The 14,665-nt window shown below is 38.9% G+C and overlaps 1 pseudogene; it reads right to left on the bottom strand.

Annotated features, from left to right (window-relative positions):
• Nucleotides 1-4,767: 4,767 nt before the first annotated feature.
• On the bottom strand, nucleotides 4,768-11,653 carry LOC148046784 (vomeronasal type-2 receptor 26-like; annotated as a pseudogene).
• Nucleotides 11,654-14,665: the final 3,012 nt, after the last annotated feature.

Genomic DNA, 14,665 nt, shown 5'->3' with positions numbered 1-14,665 from the left:
AGCCAGGCCTAATTTTTTATGTATTAATTATTCAATTACAACAATAAGATTAAGAATTTTCTTCTAAACCCCTTTAGAACGTACTTGTGGAATCTTTAAGAATCCTATAATTTCAGCTATATAAGTTGATGTGTCAAAATCCAGTCCCCCAATGATAGCCATGAGATTCTTCTGGCTATCACATTTGTAGTTAGGGACAAATTCCTGGGATTTAAAAAGCAGGTCCAGAGTGGTACGATAGGTCAATCTTGGGTTGTTGTAACTGTCATAGATATGGAACCCAAGAGTGAAATTGGGTAAGATCTGGGAGTCCTCATTGATCTCCTTCACAGCAAATGCCAAGGCAAGGATATGCTGGTAGAACTTCATTACTACACTGCAAAGGATTTAAATACCCCATTTGAAAAAGAAAGGTTATTATTCTCATAAGCAAGGTTGCATCATTTCTGTATGAATAAATAACATTTCTTTCTTTGATGAAAGTAGGAAAGTAATGGGTTTTCTAACACGCTGAATAATTTGTGTAACAACATATGTACAACAAAATCAATTCCATCATATACATATCATATAGGTAACATTTATTGTATATATTTTAAGAATGATGACACAGATTTAAAACAAATATTACAAATGTCATTCAGAAGATGTTTTCCACTGAAGCTTCATACATTATATTACAAGTACTTTAAAATCAACTAAATAACCAAAAAGTGTATTCTCCCATAACTAGAACGACTAGTTATAACATCTATATTGATACTCTCATAATCAAATTAGAGGAAACAGATTAAGATTAGGAAAAGAGGAAATAACACCTTACTTTGGTATGTCATAAGGTGTTATAGAAGGATATTCCTTAAAATCAATACCAAAAAAGTTGTAAAAGATGTGGGACATCATCCCTCCAATGACGACATCACCAGGTTGGTACCACTCATGAGGAATAAGGAAAGCATCACTCGCAGGGCAGCTCAGCGTCCCTATTTTCTTCATCAAGAATACTAGGAGCAGCAACATCTGCACTCTTGAAAATGTCTCTGTCTTTCATCATGATTCCTTCAAATTTATATCTGAGAGTGCATCTAATCAGAAAACCTATCATTCGGTATTGGGATGCCCTTGAGATTGCCAATTCATTTCTTGAATTGCATCAGGATTTGAGCACCTGTAGCAAGGACTCTGAAACAAAGCCACTATTATTCTTGTGCAAATCCCCCTGGGGTTCCAGATGCCTTGATTTTTGCTGAATTGAAATATCCTCCTGTGCAGTCTTTGACGTTTTTGCCTAGTTCAGAAAATATGGTGATTCCTGTAGGAGATAATTACTTTGTTGTTGATAAGAGAAAAGATAGATGATGTTTAAATGCTTTTTGAAGTACACAATTGCTAATAAAATGTACAGAGGGGAATTTGCTATACCAAATACACCTGGTTTTTGGAATTTATATTCTGTTTTACAGTAAATTGTAGGTCCAGTTCACTCTCCTTTGCATAGGATTAAGATGCCTAGCAGTGGTGGGATTCAAATTATTTTATTTCTGATTCTATGGACATGGCTTGGTGGGTGTAGCAGGGAAAGATATTGCAAAATTTCTATTCTCACACCACTCCATTGGAAGGTTAATGTAAAATCCCCATTTCCTCCTGATCAACTGTGACTTGGGAGGCAGAGAATAGATTGGGAGAGGGACTGTCAGAAGTAGTATTTACTGATTCCCAAACTAATCAAAATTTCCGCTACCAGTTTATCATAAACTGCTGAATATCACCTCCAATACCTAAATATTTTGCCAGTCCCTCAAATAATTATTTCCATGGTTTCCTCCCAGATCCCCCTAGATGGGAGGTGATGCCTCTATTTTTTCCACGATGGTAGGTTGGGTGACATTTTTACTTATGTAAGCCATGAGGAAGTAGCATTTTCCCTTGCATTCCCCAAATTTAAATTTTCAGTTGCTTAACAATATACTTAAGAACTGGGAGAAGATTATGAAATAGAGCTCAAGCAAATGAGGAAAGCAGCGGCAGAGGAAACTGCTGGAGGGACTTTAGTGGATAAGTATTTCAACTTTTACAGCATTTAATAACAGTTTTAGAAATCATCTCTAATACTTGCTGAGATCTTGGTAGCATCTTTCCTTTGACATCTTTGTCTGTCCCTCAGTTTAATTTTCCCTATTACAAAAAAAGAGGCAATGTCTGTGCTTCTCTGAAAAAAAATTAAGGTGATTCGTAGTACGTTCAAGGCTTGGTTACATAGACATGATGTTGTCAATTCTGGAACATATGAGCAAGCCAGTCATGAATCATGTGCCAGAGCAAAATTTCAGGAAGACCAAATTTTCACCTGGTTCCCTAAACGTGACTAATCTTATGCGGAGCTAAAGTACCAATGAAAGAGCAAAATTCAGAGAGGAATCCCAACAGGGGAAAGAAGCCATCTTGTGTAATACCATATCTTCTCCAAAAGTATGATTGTCGGCTCAAAAGATCAACTTCCAAGTGATTGATGCTGATATATAATGAGTTTTGAGAATTTCCTCAGAGATTCAGATGGAACTGTGAGAAAGGTGTGGAAACATTATTTTTATGACATTCATTAGGGCTGTGCAGTGAGTTATCAGCTATCAAGGAGGAAGGGAGAGAGGAACGAAGGAAGGGAGAGAAGGAGAGAAGGAAGAACCCATGAAAATCAATACAGGTTCTCTTCTGAACTTTGCAAGAACTCTCGGGGATCATGCTAAGACTAGATGTCTCCAAAGAAAATTTGATCTTGCCAACCATTTCTCCATCATGTCAGAATTACTCCCTTCATAGTTCAACCATCCTGCCAGAACCAAGTAATTTTCCTTTATGAGAAGCAAAATTTCGTCTTCCTCAAAGAAAAAAACTCAGTCCAGTTTTTTTTAAAAGCATCTTTGTGGCTACTGTGACTCCTCTGCCACAGAAACTGTAGCACCAGAGCTTCCAGCTGTGCAAGGGATACTTTCCAGGTTCCTCCTAAAAAGCTCAAGCAAATCAGAACTCCAAGACTGGAACCTTCCTCAATCTTCCTAAATATGTCCCAGGGTTTCTGCATAAGTAAAATAGAAAATGATTCTCTCCCCAAGTTTAACTGCTCACATTTTCCAATTAAATTATTTGGCGGGCTACTTAAGTACTCCCATTCTTCTTATTCTGAAATCTGTGGAGATGACCTTGGTTCCAAAGAGAAAGATTGGGGCTTTGTCTGGCAATGCATTCCAACTCCGCCCCCCAAAACATCTCCATATTATGTGGCAACTGAGAAATAAGAAATGGCTCCTGCCAGGTTCGGTTTGAAATTGAGAGATATTGGATGCACCAAATTCTGCAGCTTTTGTATTAGTTGGAACATTGTCAAAGGGAATAGATATCATAAATTGTGGAGCATAACATCCACTGTTGTATGGTCAGCTGCTGTTTCTGCTTCTGCTTTTACATCATATGGCATTCTGAGGTTGGATTGGATTTGGATTGGATTTATTGGATTTCTATGCCGCCCTATTCCCAGAGGGACTCAGGGCGGCTCACAAACCAAAGTAAGGGGGGGATACAAACAGGAGGAAACAACAGACAAACAACTACAACAGTTTAAAAACAATCACCAACCACACAAATTCGAGTGGGGACAGGAACTCGTCAGCCCCAGGCCTGTTGGAACAGCCAGGTTTTAAGGGCTTTGCGGAATGTTTCCCATTGTTCCCCAGAAAACAATTTTAGAGTGGAGATTAATATCAGACAGGAAACAAAACAGCTCCACACCAAGGTTCAAATCATCTAATTTATTGCTTAAAGTCTTTGCAGAGGAATATACTCAAATAATGATCATCCTTTTCCAAAATGCAGTTAAACTTACAAGATGTTAGGCCTGCAGTTATATCCCATTTTGGATCTTTGGCCTGCCACACTCTCTCTTATTTCATTATGCTGTTTCATTCATGTAGTAATTGGGAGGGGGGAATAGAAAGTTACAGAATTGTGGAAGGTGTTGTGGTCATTCTTTTCTAGAAGCCCAATGTCATCTTCTGTCTCCGCACCTGACAGGAACCAGCTGGGTGGATATGCCACCATGGAAGAAAAAGATTGGACCATGTGATGGATTTTTGGGTATGGGGACAAGATCATGAACTTTCAACTGGGTGGAAATCTGATGTAACTTCAAGAATTGAGATTCCACAGAGGTGCTAAGATGTCTGACTTATTAAATTGGGAGTTTAAGGATCATTTTGTCTTGGACTCTGATTTAATTCTGCATGATACTTGGAATGATGACACAAGAATTACAAACTCAATAAATTGGATGTTTGAAAGAACACTGACAAATACAAAGTTAATGATATAGTGATAAATTTATGTTTTTAAAACGGAAATATACTTCTTACTGTATTTATGTAATGCTTTAGGAATTCATATAATGTCTCTGCAAACATCGGACATCATTTGATGTTCATCAATATGTGGAAAATCCTAACAGGGAATAAGAAACTTAGATGACCAAAATCAAGTTCAATGCACGTAATGAAAAGGAGAAATCATTAGGTTAAAGAATCTTGGGAAATGGGGAAAATGAAGAAGCATGAGCACAGATTTTGAAATGGGCAAAAATAATAAATCTAAATAATCATAAACATCCTACACAAATCTTTATTTGATAGAAATGCCCCTCTGCCCCTATCACTTATATGTTAAATATAGGTATTAGTCATTCTAGTTTTTTTTCCAGAAATTCTTCTGATCCAGAAATTAATTTCTCTTTGTGAGTTCCTCCCTGTGGTTGAGGTCAGGCCGGAAAAAAATGATGTAGCATTTGGGCAGGAATATGCATCCCAGTAATGCAGCGCTGGAGGCCAAGATGGAGAAGACCTCCACAGCTACCATGGCTTGTCCTTTTGTGCTCAGATAGGCTGGAAAAAAGGAGACCACACACTGCAAAAGGCCAACTTGCTGAAGGTGATGAACTTGGCTTCCTTAAAGGTGTCAGGTAATTTATGGGGAAGGAAAACCACAATAAAGCTGGCAAAGGCCAAGATACCCATGTAGCCCAAGACACAGTAGAAGAAGAAAGCTGACCCCTCATTGCATTGTAAAATCATTTCTAGGGTCTGTGAATGCATGTCCAACTGAGGGAATGGGGGAGATATTGACAACCAAACAATACAAAGACATACTTGCATAAAAGAGCAGGAAAGGACAATAGAAAAAGCCAATCTTTTCCCCACCCATTTCCTCATCTGAGATCCTGGTTTAGTGGCCATGAAAGCAACAACCACAGTGATGGTTTTGGCCAGTACACTAGAAATGGCCACTGAGAAAGTGATGCCAAAAGTTGGTTGCCGGAGAAGGCAGGTCACTTTTCCAGGCTGGCTGAGGAAGAGCAAAGAGGAGAGAAAACAGAGCAGAAGAGAGACAAGGAGGGTGTAGGTGAGGGACCTGTTGTTGGCTTTGACAATGGGAGTATCTTGGTGCTTAATGAAAGTTCCAAGTATCGACGATGTCAAGAGGAAGAAAGAAAGAGCAGCTGAGGCCAAACCAATTCCTAAGGTTTCTTCAAAAGTTAGAAAAACCAGCAGTTTCAGGATACATTCTTTCTTTTCTTTATTTGGATAATGATCTTCTGAACATTCAAAGCAATCTTCCATATCTGGAAGGAAAATCAAGGATATTTTTTTTCATCTACACATTCCATAGTATTCATAATACTTTCTCAATGCGTGCCAGTTGTTATTCCTTTGAGTTCTTTCCACTGGTTTCCAAATGGATCATCTTTCTATGAAAATTCAGTTTTTCCCCAAATGGAAAATTTAGGATTGGCAGAAAACAAAGCAGAAATGGAAGGACGAATATTCTTTGAAATGCAACCCTTTGTATCATTTTAAATTGTATTGCTATGGAGGCCATTTGGACTTTCCCCATTTTTTTCCCAAAACATGGACAAGAAAACCTTGAGGATATATCCACATCTCTAGTAACAGAGAGTATTGACCTAAACAACAGATTGTGAGTCACAGCTATAAAAATGAATATTCACGGATAACTAAAAAGTATTATTTATTTTGACACTGAGGTAGGGTATTACAGTTTGCTTAAATGTACTTATTTATTTAGCACCATGCTTTCTCCAAAAACAAGGCAGGGTCTTATTTTCTTTTGACCCTTGAAATAAGAGTTTGGCCTTATATTCATGGAGGTCTTATTATTTGTGAGGTGCTAGAGGCAGTGAGTGTTGTCATCTCATGGCTACTACTGTGTTGCAATATTTTTGGGGAGGGCTTATTTTTGGAAGACAGCTTATATTAGTGCATGTACTCAAAAGCCCGATTGGGCTTATTATCCAGGGAGGTCTTATTTTTGGGAAAACAGGGTATATGTTAATGTTACATTAGCCAGGAGACTATAATGTTAATACAGACTACTACTTTGGCTGCCTAAAACTTCTAGCTCTGTTTGTCTATGAAGAGTCTCAATCACCCAGCTCTAAGTGGATAGAGAGAAATGGAAGGAGTTCTATTCTTTGCAGACAGCTGATCATTAAAATTCACCTTTGGGACAACCATGACCTGGATCACTGAGAACATCTATTCACATTTAGCTATGCAGTTTGGGATGAGCACCCTTCAAATGGTTGGGAGTATGAATGGATTTCCAGCAAAAAAAATTGCAGACTACAGGAACCTTCAGTTTGAAAAAGCTTTCATTCCCCACCATCCGGTCAGAGTTGAAGAAGCTTCTTGGATGAGAAGCAAAATGTCTTGAAAGGGGACAAGCTAGCTCTGCACCAGCTCTGCCTTTCCTGCAGCATCAAAATGTAGTCCTATCCCTCCACCAGAGCTGCCTCGCAAATGAGCATCATAAATGGGAAGTGCAGGGCCAGCAGGATTCTAACCATCCACATTAAATGCCTACTCATTTTCCCACCAAAGTGGTACCTATTTATCTACTTGCATATAACATAAGTTTGAACTGCTAGATCGGCAGAAGCTGAGACGAGTGACGGGCACTCACCACACTACTCAGTACTAGGAGTCAAACCGTTGGAACTTAATGACCTTCTCCAGCATCATTAACCATTGTACCACTGTTCCTTTTCGTTCGCTTAAATCAATCTTTGATAAATCAACCATTGAAAACTTGCTGGAATGTCTAACCTACCCTTTTGATTTGAAATCTTCCCTTCTGGACATGGAACACAGTCATAGCAACAGAATTGTTTTCCTTCAGTTTCCTTCTTCCAGTATCCAGGAGAGCAATGGTCATTACACAGAGAAATTGGAATAACCTGGTAATAAACATAAAATGTTTTTTGCAAAGGATTTTTTTTTAAAAACAATCTTGCAGAATCCAATCTGATTCAATAACTGGAACCAAAGATTGACAAGTGACCAACTTAGAGTAGATTCTTCAACATTATCCTGGGACACCTTTATTAATGAGTTATTAATCAATCTCTTTAATTGGGGTAAAGAATTCTTTACTTCCCAGAGGGCTACTATATATTATCTAGCTGGATTTATACTATACATTAAAAGTTGTTGAAATTACAATGATGAGCTAAAGGGCCTGTTGGAAAAAGGCAAGGTGAGTGGATTAATATGCGAGATGACAATGCTATAGAAATAAGGTAATGTCCATCATTTGAAAGATAATTGCAACTAAAAACAAAACCTGACTTTTACATTGCAAGATCATTTTGTCTATATGATTAATGCTTGATCATGGGCCATTGTATTCCATTTTTTCTTGCAAACTGTTCTGACCTAGGCTTCCTTAAAAAACAGGAAGCAAAGTCTTGGTCCCGGCTAAACCTCTTTTATTTACACGACTGTGAATTACTTTCATTCACAGTAAGCAAGGCTTGGCAAACAGTCTTTCAGAGTTATATTTATCAACACGAACCTTATCTCGCTTGGAGAGCTGCCAGATAACTAGCTTCCAAATGCAGGGCAAGGCAAAACTTGGCACAGAGTCTCTTACAGTCACAAACAGAACTTACCACTCTTGAAATGACCAAAGGAATGAATTGTTTCCTTCAAAAAGCATCCTTCCTGTTCACTCCTCTTTTGTTTCCTCTGGGAGGGGCCAAACACCTCCAAGATATGGCGTTACTCCCAAGTCGACTCTGATTTCTTAGTTGTTCTTGTCTTCTGGCAGGTCTGTCCATGCACACATTGGGAACAGGCTCCAGCTGTTCTTCTGCCTCACTGCTGTCTAGTTCCCTCTCTGCCTCCAACACAGAGTCCTCATCTGAGCTTTCCTCATTACTGGCCCATGTTCCTCCCCAGCCACCTCACTTTCTGATTCTGCTGCCAGCTCTGCTGGCCACAACATGTACATTGAAATTAGATTTCTAAAGAGTCTAAGTATGGTTTCAGAGACCGAGATCTGTATTTCGGATCACAAAATGTCAAGTTACAGTCCATCAAATGAGTTCATACCTGATTAAAAGCTGGGTGCCAGACAATCAGATCTTCATCAATGAATAATTCTTTGCCTGTTGGAAAGCTCGGATCCATGATTCCGACTCTCACTCTTTGAAAAGACCGATTGGGAAATGTGATGAGGCTGATGATATCAAATCCACCCATTAGTTCCCCTTTTTCATTGAGGGAAACCTTTTCTCCCCCTGAATTGTTAAAAGAAATGCCATTAGGAACGGATGGAGCTATGCGAAAGAGAATGAAAAAAAAGTGGGATAGGAAGGATAATACAGGTAGCCCTCTATTTACAACAGCTTGTTAAGTGACTGTTTGAAGTTACGAAGGCACTGAAGAACACTTTTCACATTATGACCTGTTCTCACATTTACGATCTTTGCCACCTTCTGACAAGGAAACTCAGTGTGGAAACCAGGATCCCTTAAATGTGTTACTTAACAATAGAGTAGTTTCTTGATGTTCATAACTAACTGGATTTGATAAGCAGAAAATATTAAGACTTTCCGCCATAGGTTCAAAAGATAATTCTAGATCAAATTGCTTATTGAGTTAAAAGAAAACCTGACTTTTACATTGTAAGATGATTTTGTCAATTCGATTAATGCTTCATGATGGGCCATATTTGTTCATTGTATTCCATTTTTTTCTTACAAACTGTTTGTCAGATTTCCTAAAAATGCCCTAATTGATTCATAAATATCGAGTCAGGTTTTCAATACAAAACCAGTCATTTATTAGGAGCGCCATTAGGCAGGTTCTGTTCGCAGTCAAGCCTGTGCTTTGTTTGATTCATCTCTAAACTTTACCCCTGTTCCTTCCCTTCCCTCAGTCTGGGTCATTAATCACAGTACCATATAAGGTGCACCCCTCCCAAACCCTCTGCAGTAATCTGAGATCTGACAGCAGCTGACAATATGCATTTAATGCACTCCCCCCGCGATTCTGTCCCCATGACAACACTGAGAACTGAAACTGTTCTGACCCAGGCTTCCTTAAAAAGCATGAATCTCACTTATCATTCAGATCAAAGAAGTGTCCAGTGCAGAAAGAATACCTGCCAAGGCTGCAGAAGTGGAAGGTCAGTTTTTTTAACCATCATCGTTTTTTTCTTATTGAACCTCAACTTGTGTAGAGACTGCAAAGCATGAGCCACAGCATAAACAGCATTGTAGATGCTGTAGCTTTGGCCAGTCATTTCCATTTCAAACACAGGCGCAGGAAGATCCCCCAGTTTCTTCTCTCCTGGGCACTGCCTATTGGACATTTCTTGTAATTCTGATTTTGAGAATGAACAATCAAAGGCTTGTTCCCAAACATCCTGCAGAAACCCATCTCTGCAGCCTGAATGAGGTTTGATGGTCTGAAGAAACTCTTTGAAACCTATAACTGCTCTTGAATGAACACTGAAGGAAATAGCCCCATGGAACATCTGGAGATCCCAACTGATTTGAAAGCCAAAGAGCACAAAATCAATCTGTGCAGTCATGATCCACACCTTTCTATATAATGCCATTTGCTTGTTTTCGGGATCTGCTAGAAACATGAGAGCTCTCAGCCACACAATTGTCCCTGATCCTCCATAGACAAGAAATGTGGTGCTGTTGCTATTCCTCAAACTAATGAAAATACTTTCGATTGCGTGATAAGATTCTTCAAAGTTTTCTAGATGGATTAGTTGTGAAAGCCTTTCTATAAACGATGAGCAAATACCGTTCTGGGAAAGTAAGGACTGCATTTTTTGTAAGAAATGTTCTCCATTGTTGTTATCCATAGTAAAAATTCCAATCCATGTCCATCTGAAATGAAGAAGCAGTTGGATAATTCCAACATATTGATGGTCCTCTTTTGGGACCATGAAATAAAGTGAAGGTCGCTTGGTGGTCTGAAACTCTTCTTGGGCTAATGAGCCGTATGTCAGCTGAAAGAAAGCAGAGTAATATTCTGTTGAGTTGTTAGCTCAAATCCAATCTGTCTGGATCTAGTTTTCTTGTAAAAAATACCCAAAGGAGGAATTTTTCCTCAATTTCTTTAGGAATATTAATATTGAATGGAATTCCTATGAATTATTTCAAGCACATTACAATAGTTCATTTGTTTAAACAGGGCCAGGGTGTCCTACATTCAAATCTACCCTTTGGTATGGAATGACTCTAGATACCCACTTCTATGATTGGCTTTGTAGCTTCATAAAATAGTCCTACGTATTATACCTTAAGGTCTGCAGAATGTCTTACTGCAAATCTAATATCTGATTCTCAGTAAGTATGTCATAACAACAAAGTGCATAATTTTTCTGCTCATCTCCTCCATACTTACCTGGGGAATCTTGAACAAACTTACAACTTCAGCTATATTAGATGATGTATCAGAACCTAACCCTCCAATGATGGCCATGAGATTCTTCTGGCTATCACATTTGTAATTAGGGACAAATTCCTGGGATTTGAAAAGCAGGTCCAGAGTGCTACGATAGGTCATCCTTGGGTTGTAGTAACTATCACATATGTGAAACCCCAGAGTGACATTGTGTAAGATCTGGGAGTCCTCATTGATCTTCTTCATTGCAAAGGCCAAGGCAAGGACGTGTTGGTAGAATTTGGTTGTTACACTGAAAATAGATTGAGCACATCTTTTCAAAATAATCATAATTCATAATTTTGCAAATTATATTAGGATGGTCATTGTATATCTGACAACTCCAAAACCTGTTTCTGAGTGAAGTATTAATTACTTTTCTAATCAGTCCAAATATACTTTGTACACAATTTATTCCCTTTAATATTTTTTTCAGAAAATTAATCAGCATAAGACATACTATGTTAATTTCTGAAATTGTAACTTTAGTGTTCAGTTTAAACTTGAATGCCATGGCTTGTTGTTTTCTCAGTTGATTTAGTTTTTGTGAGAAAAAATAACCTCTCATTTCAACTCAGAGAGACCATGAACAATAAAAAGCATATTTATTTAAAATATATTTGTATATAGTCTTTTGCAAAACGATTCTCAACCATGAAAGATATAAAGAAAATGTTGGATAGGTCCGAATACATGGCTAAAATACATTTGGAGTTACAGTTCACTACCCTTACATAACTGTGTTATACAAACTTTCTGGCTACTCCAACCAGAAATCCCCCTGTCATTTTCCCCATAACAAGACTATCAATCTCCTCATGGCAGCTTCCTGACACTGCCATGGCAGTTTCCAGTAATGTCAGGCTGACCTGGCATTGAATAGCCTTGTTTTTCCCAAAAATGAACCCTTTACATAATCTCTTATCCTAATGTCTTACAGATGTGCTTCTAGGGTTATGAAAAATGTAAATATGGAATAACTCCAGTTCCTTTCTTTTATAAGAATAATCCCATTACTCTCAGTTTTCTAGGAACTAGAATTAGAATGAACTATAGATTAAGGGTGAAATTCTCTCTAAACTCATACATCTTGCTCATCTGAATCTTTCCAGTTCTGAAAGAATTTCATAATTCTTAGCTCCCCCAGAATCATTATGTAAGGTCCACTATAGGCTGCAGCAGGTAGAGATACCAAAACACCTTTACTCTATCCTACCATTCCTTACCTGTTCAGTAAAATAGAATGCCAATAGATTTAACTAAGTTCCAATATTTATGTCTATGGAGATTCTCAGTCATCCAGGTCATGGCTGTCCCAAAAGTGCATTTCCAAAAGACAACTGGACTTTCTTGAGGATTTTTTTTCTTTGAAAAGAGTTCGCTTGTCATCCAAGAAGCTTCCAGAACTAAACCAGAATTGAACCAGAACAAGAAGCTTCTTGGAAGAGAAGCAAAATCTTTTCAAAGCAAAAACCAAGAATATCCAGTTGCCTTTTGAAAAAGCACCTTTATTTTTGTCATGTGAAATGTGGCAGAGCTGAATTTTTTTAGCCTTCTTATTTTTGATAATTCCCATGCAATCAAATATGCTTGACACAAGAATGTTGTTAATGAAACAAACATAAATAACGTTCCCTCTTCTGTCACCACTTTCAAAACACAAAGAATTCTTACATGTCCATGAAAAACTCTATACAAACAGTCATATAAATGATTCTTTGCTATTGTGGGCATAAGTCAGGTGATTCAAAGGAAAATATTTACATTGGTGAATCATAAAGGTTGACAAAAGGATGTTGTTTGAATAGAGTTTGATAGAAATGGTAAATCAAATGAGACATCATCCCACCAATGAGGAGGTCACCAGGTTGATACCACTCATGTGGAACAGGGAAAGCATCACTCGCAGGGCAACTCAGAGTAACTGCTTTGTGCATCCTGACACCAGGAGGATTGATTTTATGATTCTTCTCTCTGTATGGAGAAAATGTCTGAGACTATCTTCAAGGAGAACTTCTGGCAGATAAAAAAGAAGGAAGAGAACCTTGTGGAAATGAATCGCACAGAGTCAGCATTACCACTTCCTTCCTTATTTCCTTCCTTCTTTCCTTCCTTCCTTCCTTCCTTCCTTCCTTCCTTCCTTCCTTCCTTCCTTCCTTCCTTCCTTCCTTCCTTCCTTCCTCTGTGTGGCTCTTGAAATATTTATGTAGATTCTTTTTAAATTTCTATTCCCTTCTGTGCAGAACTTTTGATATTGTGGCCTTCTAGAATAATGGAATGATTGCAGTCATTCATAAGGGACATAATTGCCGTGGAACCTGGCATTTTTTTTCTTTATATGTCTGATCAACAACTTTGCTTCTTTGGGGGGTGACATGATAAGTGACTGATGCTTAACCTGTTTTGAAAATAGTGGCGAAATGGAATTGGTAAGTTGGAAGCTACAACATTGCTCTCATTCTAGAAATGAGGACAAAGATTTAATTTTAATTAATGAATCAGGAATCTATTACTTTCCAAAATGTTGGATGAAATGGTCAAAAATCAACTGTCTGGTACACATTAACTGGTCTTGATTTGAAAATCCTTTAGAAACCAGATAAATGTGAAAGTGAAATAGACAATCATTCACACTTTCCTCCCCCCCCCCCCAAAAAGGGGGGAGAGAATAAGAAATAGGAGTGGACAAGTATATTTGAAAAATATAAAACTAATACTTCAAAAATGTAAAACTAAAACATGTTTTACATTTATCTCATATGTGCTTTTTAATATTGGGGAATTCAGAGAGGGAGGGAGGGAGGGAAGGAGGGAGAATTCATACTTGTTCTGTTCCAACATCTAGACTTTCTGAGCAGTTTGGTGAACTGGTTATTAGAAAAAATCATTAGGGCAGAGAGTCAGGTGTTAAATTATGTGAATCCCACCACTGCTTGCTTCCGGCTGCCTGCAGTTTTGCAGTTCGAATCTCACCAGGCTCAAATTGGCTCAGCCTTTCATCCTTCTGAGGTCGGTAAAATGAGGGCCCAGATTGTTGGGGGGAAATATGCTGACTCTGTAAACAGCTTAGAGAGTGCTTTAAAACACTGTAAACTGGTATATAAGTCTACGTGCTATTGCTATTGCTTCAGTTTCCGATTCAGAACACACTTGCACAAAAGTTCAAAGCCCTTAGGACAGTGATGGCTTTTTGTTGTTGGGTGCCCAAAATTCATGTGCGAGCATGCGATAGCCTACGCGTGTGCAGGCACCCATTATGCAAAGCATGCCCCCACATGTGCATGTATGCACAGCCACCTCCAACACTTCCTCCCAAGGGTGCCACACTTAGTAAGTTGAATTTAGTTTTTCCTCTGGGGGGTGGGGAAGGCTATTTTTGCCCTCCCCAGGCTCCAGGAAAACCTCCAGAGCCTGGGGAGTGTGAAAAATGGGCCCAATGGGCCTACTGGAAGTTCAGAAATGAACTAGGTCCATTGGGCCTGTTTTGTACCCTCCCCAGGCTCCATAGGCTTTCATGAAGGGTGAAAACAGCCTCCCTCCGCCCCCTGGAGGCCCTCCAGAAGCCAAAAAAAGATCATTTCTGTTCATATGCACTTGTGGCACCAGGTTTGCCATCACAACTCTAGGAAGAATCAAGACTTCAGTCCCTTGTGCAGTGTTTTTGGGAGTGGAGCTATACCAGAGGTGGGTTCCTACTGGTTCGCACCAGGTCGGTAGAACCGGTTGGTCAAATCTACAAAACCGTTGAGAGTAGTTTCCACCAGTGGACCCAGAAGTAAGTTCCGGAATGCCTGCCCCGACCCTGTCCCTCGCTCGCTCACTTGCCCCTGCCCATCTGGAAGCTGCTCCATGGT

This window comes from Thamnophis sirtalis, unplaced genomic scaffold (assembly GCF_051295495.1).
Source record: "Thamnophis sirtalis isolate CommonGarterSnake01/CBP01778 unplaced genomic scaffold, rThaSir2_p1.2 scaffold_4, whole genome shotgun sequence".
NCBI lineage: Eukaryota > Metazoa > Chordata > Lepidosauria > Squamata > Natricidae > Thamnophis > Thamnophis sirtalis.
The sequence above is the reverse complement of the archived record's forward strand: the minus strand, read 5'-3'. Positions and strand labels throughout refer to the sequence as shown.